This window comes from Puntigrus tetrazona, chromosome 3 (genome assembly GCF_018831695.1).
Source record: "Puntigrus tetrazona isolate hp1 chromosome 3, ASM1883169v1, whole genome shotgun sequence".
Classification (NCBI taxonomy): Eukaryota; Metazoa; Chordata; class Actinopteri; order Cypriniformes; family Cyprinidae; genus Puntigrus; species Puntigrus tetrazona.
The window spans coordinates 24,167,444-24,186,555 of NC_056701.1; the positions used below are offsets into that span (position 1 = coordinate 24,167,444).

At 37.3% G+C, this 19,112-nt stretch overlaps 3 pseudogenes; 1 reads left to right on the forward strand and 2 right to left on the reverse strand.

The window, feature by feature from the left end:
- Positions 1-878: 878 nt before the first annotated feature.
- On the reverse strand, positions 879-4,006 carry LOC122341361 (annotated as a pseudogene).
- Positions 4,007-6,861: 2,855 nt separating this feature from the next.
- Positions 6,862-9,730, reverse strand: LOC122341362 (annotated as a pseudogene).
- Positions 9,731-11,453: 1,723 nt separating this feature from the next.
- Positions 11,454-19,107, forward strand: LOC122342050 (annotated as a pseudogene).
- The last annotated feature ends 5 nt before the right edge of the window (positions 19,108-19,112 follow it).

The following is a 19,112-nucleotide window of genomic DNA, read 5'->3' on the forward strand; positions in this document are numbered from 1 at the left end:
CCCAACAACGAGAACGACGCTCGTTATTGCAATACTTCCGCCCCTTTCGAAGAAAAGCACACGCTCACCACACACCCCTTCCCTCTCTCGCCGGGACCCAGCTCTTCCCGGTTGCAGCTCGAGAGGATTCGAGCGGCTGCGGACGCGTCGCGCGCCTCTCCTGATCGTCCGGCGCGCTCGGTCCCGCGCCGCGCGCGCGTAGGCCGGTATCGGGTTACAGCTCGATTAACGGCGCGCCCCACCGCGCGGTTTTACGGTTTCTACAGTACTGGCAAAAACGGCACGGAACGCGTGCCGTCTGCGTGAGATAGCAGAGGCTTTGCGCAATACCGAGCGAAATATTACCCGGGTGATGCGGGTTTAGTTGGCGCGCGACGCCATCTTTGATGGGAGTCAAATAACAAAAGCAGCCAGAGATGAGGAGGGAGGGACTTGAGAGCGGAGAGTGGATCACAACAATGAAAGCCCCTCATTTTTATTAATTTTTTTACAACAAAAACAGACATTAAACATAAGCATTAGTGGCATTTGCTGTAGAAAATACTTCAGCGTTCCATTTTGCCACATCGTGCAAAGAAAGAGCCCACGTGCTGTACGCTTTTGGCATCATGTCGTTTATTTGGCTGTCTTTCAGTCGCCATAAAAATAAAAAATAAACTGCGCATAATACAATAAAGGCATACACAAAAGAAATGAGAATGGTTTCAGGGACAAAAATAAAACGAAGGCAGTGTGTAATTTTCAGTCAAATTTGGATTTAATAACCGTTTTGACAGCTGTGTTGTGGTATGTAGGCATGTCGTGTATAAATAGTTTCTCCTGTTTTCTTAGTAAAACCCTGGTCGATTCATCCTCTCGCCAAATTCTTTCATCCATCCTCACCTGTCTCCCAAGTTCTGCATCTGAATACTGGAGAGACGGAAGCTGCCAGTAAGTCGGTCACCTCATCCACCTGTGGATACATCAAAGAATAAAACGTGTGCAAAAGCTACAGCGATATCAAGACACAAGATGGTAGAACCAGCTTGGCCTACCTTATTTGATACGCAAATTTCTATGGCTGTAAATCGTCAACATGAACTCTCTCCTGAAACACTTACTGTGCACAGTTTTATCTACTGACAGTTTATAGACGATTTTTAGCTAGAAATTGAATTAATCAATTCCCTTCAGAGGTACATTTTCCATTATTTATAAAACTTTACAAAAATCATGTTAAATGTGATTATAAACATGTTTTTGCATGTTCCCATCCTCATGTAGCAGCCAATAAAACTACAGAGACTTTTAAGCATGAAACTGAGCATTTTAAATATCATCTAAGACGCATGTTAAGTCTAAGGTATTGTTAAAAATATGCGTGATCGATTTGGATTCAAAGCTATCAGAATTTCCAATGCGTTGGCTGTATAAATATCAGCACTGGCGCATTTTGCAAGCCTCCGAGTGACACACACACAAATGCTTTTCTGCTTTTAGATTTTTGGGGTAAAAACCAAAGGTGCCAAACGGAAGCTCTTAAAGTATCAGCGCGGGATCACACGCCTAAAGTATCACATGACTTTCAGGACGCTTTATTAGCCGCTTGACTGCAGCCGCCATTGCAGAAGCTACTGATGTTACGCTAAACCTCTCCAAATCTGTTCTGGATGAAGAGAGAAACTCATCCACGGGACTGTTTTACCTGTTCTCTGGTGCGGGTGTTCTGCAGCTGGTCGGAGATGTGCTCCAGTTTTCACTCTGTCCCACATATTCAGATATTCCAGCAGCATCTGAATGACCTTGCTATGCGCAGCCTCGTGGATATCGCTGGTTCACTTTTTGCATTACACGACGCAGCACGCCAACGGAGCATGAAAAGCGCTGCATATACGCTGCACATAAACCCCGCCTCGTGTTTACCTAACGATTACATTACGATGTTTTTACCTTTCATAGCAGATATATTCACGAGAAGCACGAACGCCGCGCGCTCACGCATTATGAAGTTATTCACCCGTGCGTGACCTCTAAGGGTTTCCAGGCTACGAGCCCCCTCTTGTAAGATGCTGAGTCAACGGGCAAGATGAAGAGGGGTCCTCCCAGCACGTCCAGGCATCTACACGGGCACCTGAGGACGCTATGATGTGTGAACTGGTACAAATTAGTGCTAGAGGTAACGCTTAGTTACAGTCTCTGGGATCAATAGATCCAGACCTAATAACGAGCGCACTCTCCCGCAGTAAGGCCGTGATGACAGGCACGTGGCTGGTGCAGGCAGCCAGAAGGCAGTTTAACTCACCATAAGCTTTGAACGAGATCAATTACACCTGATTACGCGAACACGCTCTGCCAACAAGCCGTCAAGATGCAGCGGTACTCCGAGGCTGTCTCCTCTGGTTCGGTCACCATAACTCAGCAACAACTGAACTACATCGTTTAAAATTAAAGACGAGCAGAGAAGTAAAGGGTTAAATGGTGGAAATTAAATGAGCTGAACATAGCGCCCCAAAAGGCATTTGGATGCGTTAGAGGAATAGTTCAAGATAAAACCTAAAATATTACATTGAATCTATCAGAGATTTGGGAGAAATGCATAAACTGATCTCTCTGCAGTGAATGGGTGCCGGCCAGAACGCAGGCACCAATAAATCTTCATCAGCCACTGCATTGGCAAACACCTGGCTCCGGACATCGATGCCTCATTGCTACTTATGAAGAGAAGTGCAGCGTCATTCTGCCCTGTCATCAGCAGCACAAGGATCGCGTCCTCTTCAGCAATCTACGCACTAGAAAACACAAAATGAACCCGACTGGCGATTTAAAAAGCTAAGCATCATGTGACTACTGCAGTTTTACAAGTGATCCTCACCGTGTCAAGACATCATTGGAGTTGGCAGCTTCGCGAGCCTTCTACAGCTTCGAGAAAACACACAATAAGGGAATTGAGATATATATATATTTATCTCTATTACCAATATTAGCAAAAGATCTTTATACATGATATATTAACGATAGCAGCGTGTCAAATGTAGATTAAAACAGCAGCATTTTCACCAGCTAAATATTATGTTGTTTTTGTTTGCAAGTCAGTTATTTCATCGCTTGGTTATAGTGTACAAATATCAGTTCATTTGAAACATTTAGTTTACAATTAATTGCAATAATGCAATGAGGACTGTGGCAACTTCTACCAGCTTCAAAGATACAAATTGTTTGTGTTAATTTGTGTAAAAATGCTGTAAATTGGAGGATGCTGCTAAAAATAACGTCAAAGGTACATTTTGTTTTTAAAGCACTACAGCCTCAGGTACCTTTGCGCATGGTTTTTTTTTAAAGGTGGGTCTCTTGAAGGTCTTGGAGAAGTTGCCATTGTTTTTCTGGATTGCAGGCTGTCTCAGTTCTGTTTTTCGTGACATTCAGACATTCATATGATCAGATCAGATCTCTGTGGCTGCTTGTCAGAACAAAAATCTCATTGCATTACTACGATTACGTGGCAAAATGAATGTTTGAAAGGTAAACACATATTTCATTCTCAAACACTACTGCAAAAGACGTGACGTGAATCCATTTTTAGCCGCTGAAAAACACTAGTGTACTGGATCATTTTGACTGTTTGTGTGCGTGCATACACGTACACTGCATTCATTTCAGACACGTCTGTTCACGCACACACCATACAGGTCTTTTCCAATGGGCCCCAGGTTCCGCGAGCTCTTCCCAGTGCCGCCCCACCCTGCTCGACGATCTGCCCGGCGAGCCTGGGGTCCCGCCTGCAGCAGCTCACCGGGCCGCCATACCGCGCAGGTATCGAGCCTGCGTCCGCTGCCGGTCGGGTCTGGTTGAGTCTCAGCTAGCGCTCAGCGTGTCCAGACGCGATACTGAACCCGACCGCACCTGCAGCCTCCATCGGCGCCTCATCCTCCCGTTTCTCGCCGTCTATCAAGGCAGCTCCGTTCGTCTGAACTCCCTCCGGACTGGACCGGTCGCAATCCGACGCGACGAGAGTGAGCCCGACGCCCATACCAATAAAAGGCGTTTACTGACTAATATCAGCGCAAAATGTCGGGTACCAAGGAGAATGTGCAAATACTCATCTGTTGCACAAACCTAACGCAACACTCTCACGCAAGCGGCATTCCTTACACACTTCGACCCTGGTTTTTAAATAAAGATACGCTGCCTTCTGTTCATTGTAAGTGAATTTTGTATCGTTGAATACAAACCCGTTCCGCGTTCTACAACTGAACTTGAACCCGTTTGAGCCAAAAATGGCGCTGTTTCAATGTTTTGCGCTTGTTTTTAGTAAAACACGCCCGCATTGCTCAGTATGAAGTCATCGTCACCTAGCAGCCAATCAACATCGACGTTGTTAAGGCGCTTGCCTAATCAGATAATATATATACACACTGACGTAATGTTTTAGAAAAAATATTATATTATATTATATATAAATAAATTACTACAAACACTCTTTTTTAAAATGATTGGGATGTCTTCATTGCAGTTAAAATAAAAGTACATGCATTTCAACCTAATACTAATAATACAATGAAACACTTCATTTCTTGTTAATAATGCACACCTCTCTCTCAACCTGTACATGTAAAAATAAGTTACTCATTGTACTGCAACACCAAACCCAACACCATAGCAAAAACACTACAAAGCCATACTTCAAGTGCAGCCTTGCTACGTTGATCGCTATTTCAGGATGCTGGATGTTTTGCGGAAAACGCAGGTAAAACTGATGCTGCAAATGGGAGTGCAGATGAACGTGATTTCAGCTGAAGAGGCTTGCTCTTTGGTACCATTAGTATTAATGCCCCTCAGAGGTCAAAGTTCAGGTAGTTGAAAGGATCAAAAAAGGCATGTTTCAGATATTCAGATACTGATGCATCAATGCCAGAGTAATATCTCCCTGAGATCTGCCATGAGTCCCGCCTCACTGGCATGTTGTCGTAGGTGGCTGTTTCCCCACAATGCCCTGTTTTTCTCAAATAACCTTTGGACGGGCAGAAGAGGGGGTGGAGTACGCATCAGAGGGACAGAAGGAAACACGATTCTGAAGAGAAAAGGACACACATAATAAACGATGAAGGCCTGCAGGAAGAGATGTAAAAGCACTACACTTTTTTTATTTTTAAGTGTTTTGTTACCAAGGTCATGCCTCATTTAATCACAGATACAGCAAACGAAAATATTTCCAAAGTTATCACAATTTCTAAAATAACTGTGGCAGTATCAGTACTTCAGGATCCTCAGAAATCACTCTAATATAATTTCCACTGGCAAAAACATTATTTGTACTATTAATGTTGAAAACCGCCTATATTTTTGCAGAACCCGGCACATTTTTATGGAATCTTGGGTACATTCCTTAGAACGCTCAAATCATCAAGAAGAACATTTCTGCACTGACCAGCATAAAAGGCCCTGAGGTCGTGCTTGGAGGAAAAGCCGAGGAAGCGCTGAGAGGTTGGCTGGATACGGTTGACTTGCATTCAGTCAAGAAGTCCTCAACCATGTGATGAACGCCTCAGGTCGTGGTAGTGGCTGTAGCCAACAGGACGCCGCCATATCCTTCTCTACAGAAACACAGAGCACACTTATTTTAGAGACTTATTTCACTCATGTGATTTTGATAGAATATTCAAAACATTTTCTTACCAAATATCCCACCACACACATATTTTTTTTTTTTACCGGTATCCTAAATACGAATCAACAAAACCTATATTAGAGCAGCTCTTGACCTGTAGGTAGTGTGTTGTAGTAGGTTGTGACTGATGGAGGAAGTTGGACTCCAGGCTTTGTCCATTCTGACTGCCCGACCCGGTCCAAGCAGACGTCCGTCTAGTCCATACTGTATGACCAAGACCAGTAGGCCGTGATCTGTGGCAGTGTCACCCCAGATAGAGCAGACAGCTGGGCAGGGCCTGCAGTGAAACTCCTCCAGATATTCACAGTAAGACCTAAGAAGAAAGAGGAGAGAGGTTTTGTGTCATCACACAGCTGCAGGTTTGAATTCACAAAGATAAGATAGAGTTTAGTGTTTACTGGATATTCAAAAGATTTCGTTCAGGAGATTTAAAGAAGTTAACTTCTATACAGCAAGGAGCCATTCAACTGAGTGACATTTATAAAGTTACAAAATGTTAAAATAAATGTTCTATATAGCATAGATTTCGAAAAATGCCAAAGTTTCTAGAAAATATTTTTAACAGATAATAATTGATAAACATTTTATTAGCAAATCAGTATATCAGGAGTGGTTTCGAAGGATCATGTGACACTGAGGACTTTAATGATGATGAAAATTCAGCTTTGTATCATGGGAAAAAATTACAGTTCATAATATTATAGCAAATAGAAAACAGTTATTTATTATATTTAGGAATACATGATTTAATGTAAATGATCAAATAAATTCAGCCTTGTGAGCGTGAAGAGTCATGCTTTGCATGTTAAAAGTTAAAATGTAAGAAAAGTAGTTCTATTGTACACGCATTCCTGACATCCCTTTACCCTCGCAGCAGAATAATGTCCCCAAGGACCCCGAACATCTGGCACGTAACCAGAGGCTTCTGCTCACCCTCCTAAGGATCCAGGACTGCAGCTGGTTGATGGGTACTTTGTAGCAGGCCAGGCATGTTATGGTAACGCTCGGCCCAGGATTTTAAGAACAGCACGCACTGTAGAAAGAAAAACACAGGACCCTTTCTATGGCCGCCACGCCTACGGGCGAACTCTGAAACGGAAGTGAGGTGAAATGCTTACCAGTGTAGCGAAACCGTGAACAAACCCACCGGCAGACATAACATAATCTCTGGAGGAGCGCGTGCCCAGGACAAACATACGCCCTGCCTTCATACTCAGCTATTGTTGTCCTGGCAAATCGGCCCGGCACCGCTGCTCTGGGGTGGCCGGCAGAGCTGGGAAAAAGAGTCAAAATACGCTTATGTTCAGACAAAAAGCACACTTTATTTAATGATTCAAAATAGCAAACAGCAACATATATTTCTGAAATTTTAAAGCGTCACATGATCCTTCAGAGGTCAACACAAAAGCACTTGTCAGTTTTTATGTTATTGGCAGGTGGTAAAATTATTAATACGGTTTCTTTTATTAGCAATGTTGAAATGTTTTTGTTCTTTCAACTCCATGCTAAATTTTTGCAGGATTCTTGTTGAAAAGAAGAGCATTTATCTTGACGGCTTTAATGCCCACCGCCACGCTTATTAATAAAATGCCTCCTTTCTCAATAAAAGTACATACGTGTTATGACAAAAACATTTTATTAGCATCATTGCCATTTTCAATATTCACATTTCAACATAAGAAATGTTTATGCAAAACATTTATTAGAATCATTTCCAGAAAGTCATTTGACACGTTGTTTTCTAAAATTCATTTTTTCAAAAATTCAGAATAGAAGAATTCAGAATAGTTATTTCAAAAATTGTAAATAACATTTTCATAATATTACTGTTTTTTTAATTGTATTTCTGATTAAATAAAATAAAATAAAAGCTATTCCAAAACTTTCCGGTGTTTCTACCTCAAAAACGGAGAAGTTAAAACTAAAGCTCAGGCATCGATTTGACCCAAGTCATATCGGTTGTCTGAGGAGAAGTTATCAGTGTGGTAACCAGGTTGTTCTGCCCAGTGACCTTTGGAAATGTTGTTGCCATTCTGGTCAAGAAGTTCAGTAAGAGTTAAATACAGCTGCTGCTTTCTCTCCGTTGGTGTTGGACTCTCTTTCTTTGCTGTTCTTCTCTTCCTCCATCTTTTTCTCTCGGATAATGGCTATATCCTAGTCTTCCTCTACAAGACTGCTTCAGAGATTTGCTTGGCAGTACGTGTCTAACAGCTCGCTGTCTACTGCCCCAAAAACAGAAATGCTGATTTGTGAAGGCTGAGGGCCAGAAAAGCAGGCTTGGAAAGCATTCATTTAGTGCATTACGCAATCATCGACAGGATGGAATAAACACCCGAGGTCCCCGACGAGGTACCTGCCATGCGACGCACAGGGCTGGGGCCAGGCAAGTGAACCGCCGCTTCTACCCAAGATGCTCTGAGCTGCCTCAAAGGCGGAGTTTCTGTCGAGGACAACACAGCCCGGTCTTTAAACTCCTCGGGATCAGTGGGACAGACTCAGAATCTCTACCAGGTCAGAGCCGAGGAAAATCCACCTGCTGAGGAAACCCAAAGGCCAGTGGACACCAACAGGACTCCTAAGAAGACAAAAAGGAGATGCAGTTTAGTCACTAAGGGGGATTTCTTGAAAGACGCGCGTAAATGCAATTATTAAATAGTATTAATTAACAAACTTAAATAACAAAAAATGAAACACACCTGCATTGATAACTGACACCATTCTGATCGCTCAGAACGTAGCGCCTTTGTCCCGCTCAAATCTGACGCTTGATTCTCCCATATCAGCTCCGTATTTGACCTTCAGTCTCAGGCCTTCCGCTACGAACCTCGAGAGGTAGCTGCAAAGTCACGTACCAGTAGAGTTTCCGCTGATTCGCTGAAACAGCAGGTCGGTTCCGTCGCCAGCGGGGAGTTCCTAATCATGACGCAGGTTGAATTCCCTGTTCCTCCCGTATATTTTGTTAATGCTGATGAGCTTTCTGTATGCAGGATATCTGAAAACCAACTACAATAAATAAGACGTGATTTAACCAAGAAACAAAGAAAGTGAAATTTTCCTCCTCAGCCAACAGCATTTGCAACCAATTTTATTTTAAATATGATATTTCTTTTCTGGATTAATATGCAATAATGAAAGAGTGATGTCTTGTGACTTTAAACATAATTAAGATTACAATAAATACTATGTTATTTTAAGTCTTTGGTATTATGCTCGCTACATGCAGACAAAAATCAGGTTTGTCACGATCATGAATTAATAATTTGTTCTCGCTGAAATTAATTAAAACAGAAATGAATTAGTCCATGGTCACACCTAAAGCCAGGTTTTTTGATTTGTAACTGGAAATGAAGGGGAGCAAATGAATCTTGTTTTTTAAAAATAATCTTTAAAGGGTTATCGCCTAAAATGAATGTCACTCCAAAGCTGTAGAATCTCTTTTGGAGAACAGTTTAAGATATTTTAAATGAAAACGCATATTTTTGAATTATTTACAGAAAATATTCTTGTAGCTTGATAATGTTACGTTGAAGCAGCGATGCAGTATTCTGATGATGTCTTTCATACTTTTCTGGACCTTTCACTTGTGTTTGTTACTTGCTGCGATCATCGAGCACACTCCACAAACCTTGGGGCTTTCAAAACCATATACCTTAAACTGAGAGTGATCTAATGGAAGAGTTTGAACGACATAGGGGTAAGTGGATTAATGACATTCTGTAATTTTAATTTCTTTTGTCTAGCGTTAGCAATCGCTTAATTTAAAAATGCTAGTAAAATCTTTCTAGCCCAGTTTGGAGAAAATGTCCTTTTTTTCATTCAGATGTCACGTGCATGCGGAAGAAGTTGCCTGGTCTCGTGTTTCCGCCCCAGAACGCATCGCAATCTCTCGGCGCCTCGACAGAAAGCAGCCCATCTGGAGCCCCGCAGGTCCAGCTCCCAGCACCTGAGTACTCATGACTCACGCGCTGTTGTTCACGGCCGTGAAGACCAGGACCAGGACCAGACCAGGACTAAAAATTAGGACTAGGACTCAGGACCAGGACCGGAACCAGGACCGGAAACTAGACCAGAACCGATTGAGGCCATAGAACCAAGCGACATAGACACACAGAGCCTGAAGAGAGGCTGAATCTCACACATGAGGCCTATATGGCTAAAATTAAAAGAAAGAGATTAAAGCCAGTTTGACTGCAATAGAGAAGCCTTTACTCTAAGATTACTTTACAGATAATTAAATCGAGCACTCTTTTCTATTTTATACTGTAGAAACAATGCCATATGGTTCCATGTTTCCAACACGTTTTAAATCTGCAACTAATCCAGTTTAATCAAAGTATACGATAAACACACAACCAAGCTTGAGAGCAAACACGGCGATTACAGAAAACAAAAAGCAATAATAAAACTGATACAGTCAATTATGGCTCCTCGTACTGGAGGATGCGGCGACATCCAGCACATACAAGACAGCGAAAAAAAAGCCTCTATGGGGTAAATATATTGCCATTTAATCACCATACCGTCAACCACAGCTGATTCTGCGAAACCTTCAGAAACAGAAAATAGGGAAATAAACCGCGGGAGTTCTGTAGAACTACATCTTTGCGATTCCACAGTTTTCATAACATCTCCCACAGACACAAGACAGAGCGTACCTTTGACGTCACGACAGACTCGAACCAATGAGAGGGTCGAAGGGCGTGAAGCCAGGTTAAACAGTTTACGCCCACTCCGATGCTATTCTTGTGGATTTTTATGCAAAGACCTTTTTTTTTATTTACATCGAAGAATTTGTAAAACCTATCATGTTTTTTTTAATTGAGAGATTTATAACAGGAAACTTCTAAAGTATCTTAATGAAACATAACCTTTACTTAATAACCCTTTTGGTATAAAAGAAAAATCGATACTTTTGTCCTCTATTGTCCCATAACTTATTGTTGGAAATTGCTACAAATGTACCCATGTTACTTATGATTGTTTTTTCTAAAAACACTGAAAATAAAATGTATGTTTTTTATCCCATTTTTTAAAGTTACATAAAAACTATTTTTATTATGCCTTTTATTTTTAATAACAGTAGAATTAAAATAGTGAGGCTATTAAGGAGTGAAAATAATAATACATAAAAGTATTTATCTTTGAATTGTCTTATTATATAAAGTCTTTTAATTTATTTTTCCCTTTTCTTTAATTTTTTTTTATAAGTTTTTAAATAAAATATGTATCTTTAATTGCATGAAAAAAATACGTTGTAGTCATAGTAGTCTTTTCTCAGGAAGCTAGTAACTGGGTGCATTGTCATGGTTTTTTTGTTAAGGTAGTGTAATGCTTCTCTTTCCGCTGTGTCATGTTTAATAGCGAAACAGCATAGATCATGAAATCATAGCTCACACTGTGCACAACACAGAAAAAAAAGTCATTTTCTAACTTTATAACCTATAAACAAACTGATTTAAACAATTTGTCATGTTGGTCAGATTGTGGATTTGTTTAACCTCATGTGACTCGCTTTGTAGTCATGTCATGAGAAAGTGCTGAGATTTCTCAGGCGAAAAAAACCCATGATCACGGTTAATGAAAACATGTGGAACTACCTCAACATTTTCACTTCCCTTCTAGCTAAATCTAGTGACTCACATAGAAGGAGAGCGTATAAAAACGAAGAGAGGCGGTCAGAGAATCATAGCCACTGTGAGAGCACTGTGAAGACAACACAGCAGTCCAGGTAAGACTGTGTCTAACTTCATTTATATCTGTTACAGGATACAGGATACATTTAATAACAATTATCTGTTATTTTAGATGGAATCACATGAAAAGCAAACCAAGAGATGCCACTGGCAGGTAATTTTTTTAATTCAGTCCTGATTTTTGAATTTTACCACATTCTTTTCATCAAAAATATGTACTAATAATAATATTTTAAAATGAAGTCATAGAAAACATATGAAGCATATGTGTGGCAATTGCAGATGTAACGTTAGTGTTAATGTGCTGCAGAGCTAGATATAGGCTCATTTAGTTACTAATTAACAAGGCATGTTTTCTCCACAGTGATCTGTCTGGAGCAAATAAAGCAGCCACCAAAGACAGTCACGTCCGAGCTGAGAACACACAGCTGATGCTCAACTACCAGAAAGGACAGATCACACCAAACACAGTACAAGGTAAACTGCAGCTAGTAGATGAACTAATAAATATGAACTAACAAAAAACCACCAACATTCTATTTAGATCATTCAAATATGAACTAACAAAAAACGTCAACATTCCATTTAGAACAGTCCAAATATGAACTAACAAAAACGTCAACATTCCATTTAGAACAGTAAAATATGAACTAACAAAAACGTCAACATTCTATCTAGAACATTCAAATATGAACTAACAAAAACGCGTCAACATTCTACCTAGAACATTCAAATATGAACTAACAAAAAATGCCAACATTCTATCTAGAACATTCAAATATGAACTAACAAAAACGTCAACATTCTATCTAGAACAGTCAAATATGAACTAACAAAAAACGTCAACATTCTATCTAGAACATTCAAATATGAACTAATAAAAAACGTCAACATTCTATCTAGAAGATTCAAATATGAACTAATAAAAAACGTCAACATTCCATTTAGAACAGTCAAATATGAACTAACAAAAAATGTCAACATTCCATCTAGAACATTCAAATATGAACTAACAAAAAACGTCAACATTCCATTTAGATCAGTCAAATATGAACTAATAAAAACGTCAACATTCCATCTAGAACATTCAAATATGAACTAACAAAAACGTCAACATTCCATTTAGAACAGTCAAATATGAACTAATAAAAAACGTAAACATTCCATTTAGAACCGTCAAATATGAACTAACAAAAAACGTCAACATTCTATCTAGAACAGTCAAATATGAACTAACAAAAAACATCAACATTCTATCTAGAACAGTCAAATATGAACTAACAAAAAACGTCAACATTCTATCTAGAACATTCAAATATGAACTAATAAAAATGTCAACATTCCATTTAGAACAGTCAAATATGAACTAACAAAAACGTCAACATTCTATCTAGAACATTCAAATATGAACTAACAAAAATGCCAACATTCTATCTAGAACATTCAAATATGAACTAACAAAAATGCCAACATTCTATCTAGAACATTCAAATATGAACTAACAAAAACGTCAACATTCTATCTAGAACATTCAAATATGAACTAACAAAAATGCCAACATTCTATCTATCTAGAACATTTCAAATATGAACTAACAAAAACGTCAACATTTCTATCTAGAACAGTCAAATATGAACTAACAAAAAGCGTCAACATTCTATCTAGAACATTCAAATATGAACTAATAAAAAAACGATCAACATTCTATCTAGAAGATTCAAATATGAACTAATAAAAAAACGTCAACATTCCATTTAGAACAACAGTCAAATATGAACTAACAAAAAATGTCAACATTCCATCTAGAACATTCAAATATGAACTAACAAAAAGCGTCAACATTCCATTTAGATCAGTCAAATATGAACTAATAAAAAACGTCAACATTCCATCTAGAACATTCAAATATGAACTAACAAAAAACGTCAACATTCCATTTAGAACAGTCAAATATGAACTAATAAAAAACGTAAACATTCCATTTAGAACCGTCAAATATGAACTAACAAAAAACGTCAACATTCTATCTAGAACAGTCAAATATGAACTAACAAAAAACATCAACATTCTATCTAGAACAGTCAAATATGAACTAACAAAAACGTCAACATTCTATCTAGAACATTCAAATATGAACTAATAAAAAATGTCAACATTCCATTTAGAACAGTCAAATATGAACTAACAAAAAACGTCAACATTCTATCTAGAACATTCAAATATGAACTAACAAAAAATGCCAACATTCTATCTAGAACATTCAAATATGAACTAACAAAAAATGCCAACATTCTATCTAGAACATTCAAATATGAACTAACAAAAACGTCAACATTCCATTTTAGAACAGTCAAATATGAACTAACAAAAACGTCAACATTCCATCTAGAACATCTCAAATATGAACTAACAAAAAGCGTCAACATTCCATTTAGAACAGTCAAATATGAACTAACAAAAAGCGTCAACATTCCATTTAGAACAGTAAATATGAACTAACAAAAAGCGTCAACATTCTATCTAGAACATTCAAATATGAACTAACAAAAACGTCAACATTCTACCTAGAACATTCAAATATGAACTAACAAAAAATGCCAACATTCTATCTAGAACATTCAAATATGAACTAACAAAAAAGCGTCAACATTCTATCTAGAACAGTCAAATATGAACTAACAAAAACGTCAACATTCTATCTAGAACATTCAAATATGAACTAATAAAAAAGCGTCAACATTCTATCTAGAAGATTCAAATATGAACTAATAAAAACGCGTCAACATTCCATTTAGAACAGTCAAATATGAACTAACAAAAAATGTCAACATTCCATCTAGAACATTCAAATATGAACTAACAAAAACGCGTCAACATTCCATTTAGATCAGTCAAAACAAAAAATGTCAACATTCCATCTAGATATTCAAATATGAACTAACAAAAAGCGTCAACATTCCATCTAGATCAGTCAAATATGAACTAACAAAAACGTCAACATTCCATCTAGAACATTCAAATATGAACTAACAAATACGTCAACATTCCAATTAGAACAGTCAAATATGAACTAATAACGTAAATGAAAACATTCCATTTAGAACCGTCAAATATGAACTAACAAAAACGTCAACATTCTATCTAGAACAGTCAAATATGAACTAACAAAAAACATCAACATTCTATCTAGAACAGTCAAATATGAACTAACAAAAAACGTCAACATTCTATCTAGAACATTCAAATATGAACTAATAAAAATGTCAACATTCCATTTTAGAACAGTCAAATATGAACTAACAAAAAGCGTCAACATTCTATCTAGAACATTCAAATATGAACTAACAAAAAATGCCAACATTCTATCTAGAACATTCAAATATGAACTAACAAAAAATGCCAACATTCTATCTAGAACATTCAAATATGAACTAACAAAAAACGTCAACATTCTATCTAGAACATTCAAATATGAACTAACAAAAATGCCAACATTCTATCTAGAACATTCAAATATGAACTAACAAAAAACGTCAACATTCTATCTAGAACAGTCAAATATGAACTAACAAAAAACGTCAACATTCTATCTAGAACATTCAAATATGAACTAATAAAAAGCGCCAACATTCTATCTAGAAGATTCAAATATGAACTAATAAAAAACGTCAACATTCCATTTAGAACAGTCAAATATGAACTAACAAAAAATGTCAACATTCCATCTAGAACATTCAAATATGAACTAACAAAAACGTCAACATTCCATTTAGATCAGTCAAATATGAACTAATAAAAAACGTCAACATTCCATCTAGAACATTCAAATATGAACTAACAAAAAACGTCAACATTCCATTTAGAACAGTCAAATATGAACTAATAAAAAAGCGTAAACATTCCATTTAGAACCGTCAAATATGAACTAACAAAAACGTCAACATTCTATCTAGAACAGTCAAATATGAACTAACAAAAAACATCAACATTCTATCTAGAACAGTCAAATATGAACTAACAAAAAACGTCAACATTCTATCTAGAACATTCAAATATGAACTAATAAAAAATGTCAACATTCCATTTAGAACAGTCAAATATGAACTAACAAAAAACGTCAACATTCTATCTAGAACATTCAAATATGAACTAACAAAAAATGCCAACATTCTATCTAGAACATTCAAATATGAACTAACAAAAATGCCAACATTCTATCTAGAACATTCAAATATGAACTAACAAAAAACGTCAACATTCCATTTAGAACAGTCAAATATGAACTAACAAAAAACGTCAACATTCCATTTAGAACAGTCAAATATGAACTAACAAAAAAGCGTCAACATTCCATTTAGAACAGTCAAATATGAACTAATAAAAAAGCGTCAACATTCCATTTAGAACCGTCAAATATGAACTAACAAAAACGTCAACATTCTATCTAGAACAGTCAAATATGAACTAACAAAAAACATCAACATTCTATCTAGAACAGTCAAATATGAACTAACAAAAAAGCGTCAACATTCTATCTAGAACATTCAAATATGAACTAATAAAAATGTCAACATTCCATTTAGAACAGTCAAATATGAACTAACAAAAACGTCAACATTCTATCTAGAACATTCAAATATGAACTAACAAAAAATGCCAACATTCTATCTAGAACATTCAAATATGAACTAACAAAAAATGCCAACATTCTATCTAGAACATTCAAATATGAACTAACAAAAAACGTCAACATTCCATTTAGAACAGTCAAATATGAACTAACAAAAACGTCAACATTCCATTTAGAACAGTCAAATATGAACTAACAAAAACGTCAACATTCCATTTAGAACAGTCAAATATGAACTAACAAAAACGTCAACATTCCATTTAGAACAGTCAAATATGAACTAATAAAAACGTCAACTTTCTATCTAGAACATTCAAATATGAACTAACAAAAAACGTCAACATTCCATCTAGAACATTCAAATATGAACTAACAAAAACGTCAACATTCCATTTAGAACAGTCAAATATGAACTAACAAAAACGTCAACATTCTATCTAGAACATTCAAATATGAACTAATAAAAACGTCAACATTCCATTTAGAACAGTCAAATATGAACTAACAAAAACGCCAACATTCTATCTAGAACAGTCAAATATGAACTAATAAAAAACGTCAACATTCCATTTAGAACAGTCAAATATGAACTAACAAAAGCGTCAACATTTTATCTAGAAATATTCAAATATGAACTCAAGAAAAACGTCAACATTTTATCTAGAACATTCAAATATGAACTAACAAAAAACGTCAACATTCCATTTAGAACAGTCAAATATGAACTAACAAAAAACGTCAACATTCCATTTAGAACAGTCAATATGAACTAACAAAAATGCCAACATTCTATCTAGAACAGTCAAATATGAACTAACAAAAACGCCAACATTCCATTTAGAACAGTCAAATATGAACTAATAAAAAAACGCCAACATTCCATTTAGAACAGTCAAATATGAACTAATAAAAACGTCAACATTCCATTTAGAACATTCAAATATGAACTAACAAAAAACGTCAACATTCCATTTAGAACATTCAAATATCAACTAACAAAAATGTCCAAAAAGTTACATTTGATTAATTTTTTAAATTTGTCTCAAGACAATTGCTCATTTTGCTTTTAGGTTTTAGGACAACTTTAATGAAAGACTTTGATCCGCTTCAAATGTTGACTAGTGTATATCAAGCTACCAGTAATGCCATCTAAGGGCTAACTAATAACTGATTGCTCTTAGAAAATTTCCTTGATTATTAAACATTGTACTGGATTACAGATATTAAACATTGAAAATTATAATCATGTTTCAAACATTTTATTTCCTATAACTTAGTGAGTTACGAAATTAAACTTTGAAATATTCAGCTTTGATCAGAGGGATGAATTACATATAAAATATCTGAAAACAAGTTATTTTGAATTGCAACAATGTAATGTTCAAAGTATTACTGTTTTTTTTTTCTCAAATAAATGCAGCTTTGGGCAACTCAGTGTCTCAAAAACATTTACCCAACAACTTTTTGAGTTTGTTGTTGAGTTATTCTGAATAATGTTGATAACCAAACGATCTCTGGTAGCCATTGGCTTCCATGCTACAGATTTGACAACTTGAGGCTGAGTAAGGAGGATACGTTTCACTCGTTTTTTTTGGGTCAACTATCACTTAAGACGTCTGTAGAACAGCCACAGTAATTTTTTGGAGTACTAAAAGCCAGTGTAAATGTGTTTCCAGCTCCTGCTGTGTTCCCTGTATGAGATCTACCGAGCACTCGAGGAAGAGCTGGACAAGAACGCCCATCACCCGGCGGTTCAGCCCATCTACTTCCCTCAGGAGCTGGCCAGACTGGAGTCTCTGGAGCTGGACCTGGAGCACTTCTTCGGGGACCAGTGGAGGAAGAGCGTAACAGTGCCTGCCGCCACTCACAGATACTCCCAAAGACTGAGAGAGGCGAGTCCAGGAACCATCTCTTTAAGGAAACGAAATTGAGTTTATGTTCCAGCGGTTCTAACTCCGTGCTCTCGGTTCCCTTTAGATCGGCAAGAACAGCCCGGATCTTCTGGTGGCCCACGCTTACACGCGCTATCTTGGCGACTTGTCAGGAGGACAAGTGCTGGGCAAAATTACCCAGAAATCTTTGGGCCTGAGCGGCGACAAGGGAATTTCGTTCTTCTCGTTTCCTGGAGTGTCGAGCCCCAACAGATTCAAGCAGCTGTACAGGAGCAGAATGAACAGCATCGAGTTAACGGAGCGGCAGAGACGGGAAGTGCTGGACGAGGCCACTAGAGCGTTTGAGTTCAACATCGAGGTGAGCAACGACGTCCGGCACATCGGAGATCAATGCTTCGATGTAGCAAGGACGCATAGTGCAGAAGTCACGGTAAAGATGGTTAAGATGCTAAATATTTAGACTTCACTCCCGGCTTCTACAAAAAATATATATTAAGCAGCGCAACTGTTTTCAACATAATTATGCAAATTGTTTGAGCAGCAAATTAGCATAGTAGAATGATTTCATGTAAATCTTTTCATTGGGGTTAGGGTTAGGAAGCGAAAACTGAAAACAAAAGAAATAATAACTTTTAAATTGTATTCAGTACTACTGTGTTTTAGATCAATTAAATACAGCCTTCTTAAACTTTCAAATTTTTAGAGATGTATAGAAAGGTTAGACTTAAAAGTCACTGTAATGTTTGTATTTGTCGTTTGGAACAGGTTTTCGACGATCTTCAGAAAATGCTGAGCATCACGGGGGACGTTTCAAGTGAGTTTCAAGAAATACGAATCATTCAACGCTTTCAGACTTTAAGATAACGATACCATTTTGCTTTTGTTTAGGAGACACCTCAGCCCAGCCTACAACCTTCTCCAGCTCTCCAGTGCTTCAGTTCGCTCTGGGTGTGGGAATCACTTTGGCAACTGTTGGAGTGGGAGTTTATGGCTTTTAATTTATAATTTTTTTTTTACTACATCTTAATACTTATGTAACAAGGTAAAATCTAATCATGGATATTATAAAATATGCACCCAGTAATAAATCAAGTGCATCAAGTAATTAAAAATAAAAATCAGTTCTCATAGATTTAGAAAGAGTATCATGTTAACAATTTCCCGTGTTTAAAATGCTCATTTGCCTTTATTACTGCTTACGATGTATTTCTGTGAAATGCAATAAAGCCTTTTTTTTTTTACGTTCAACACTT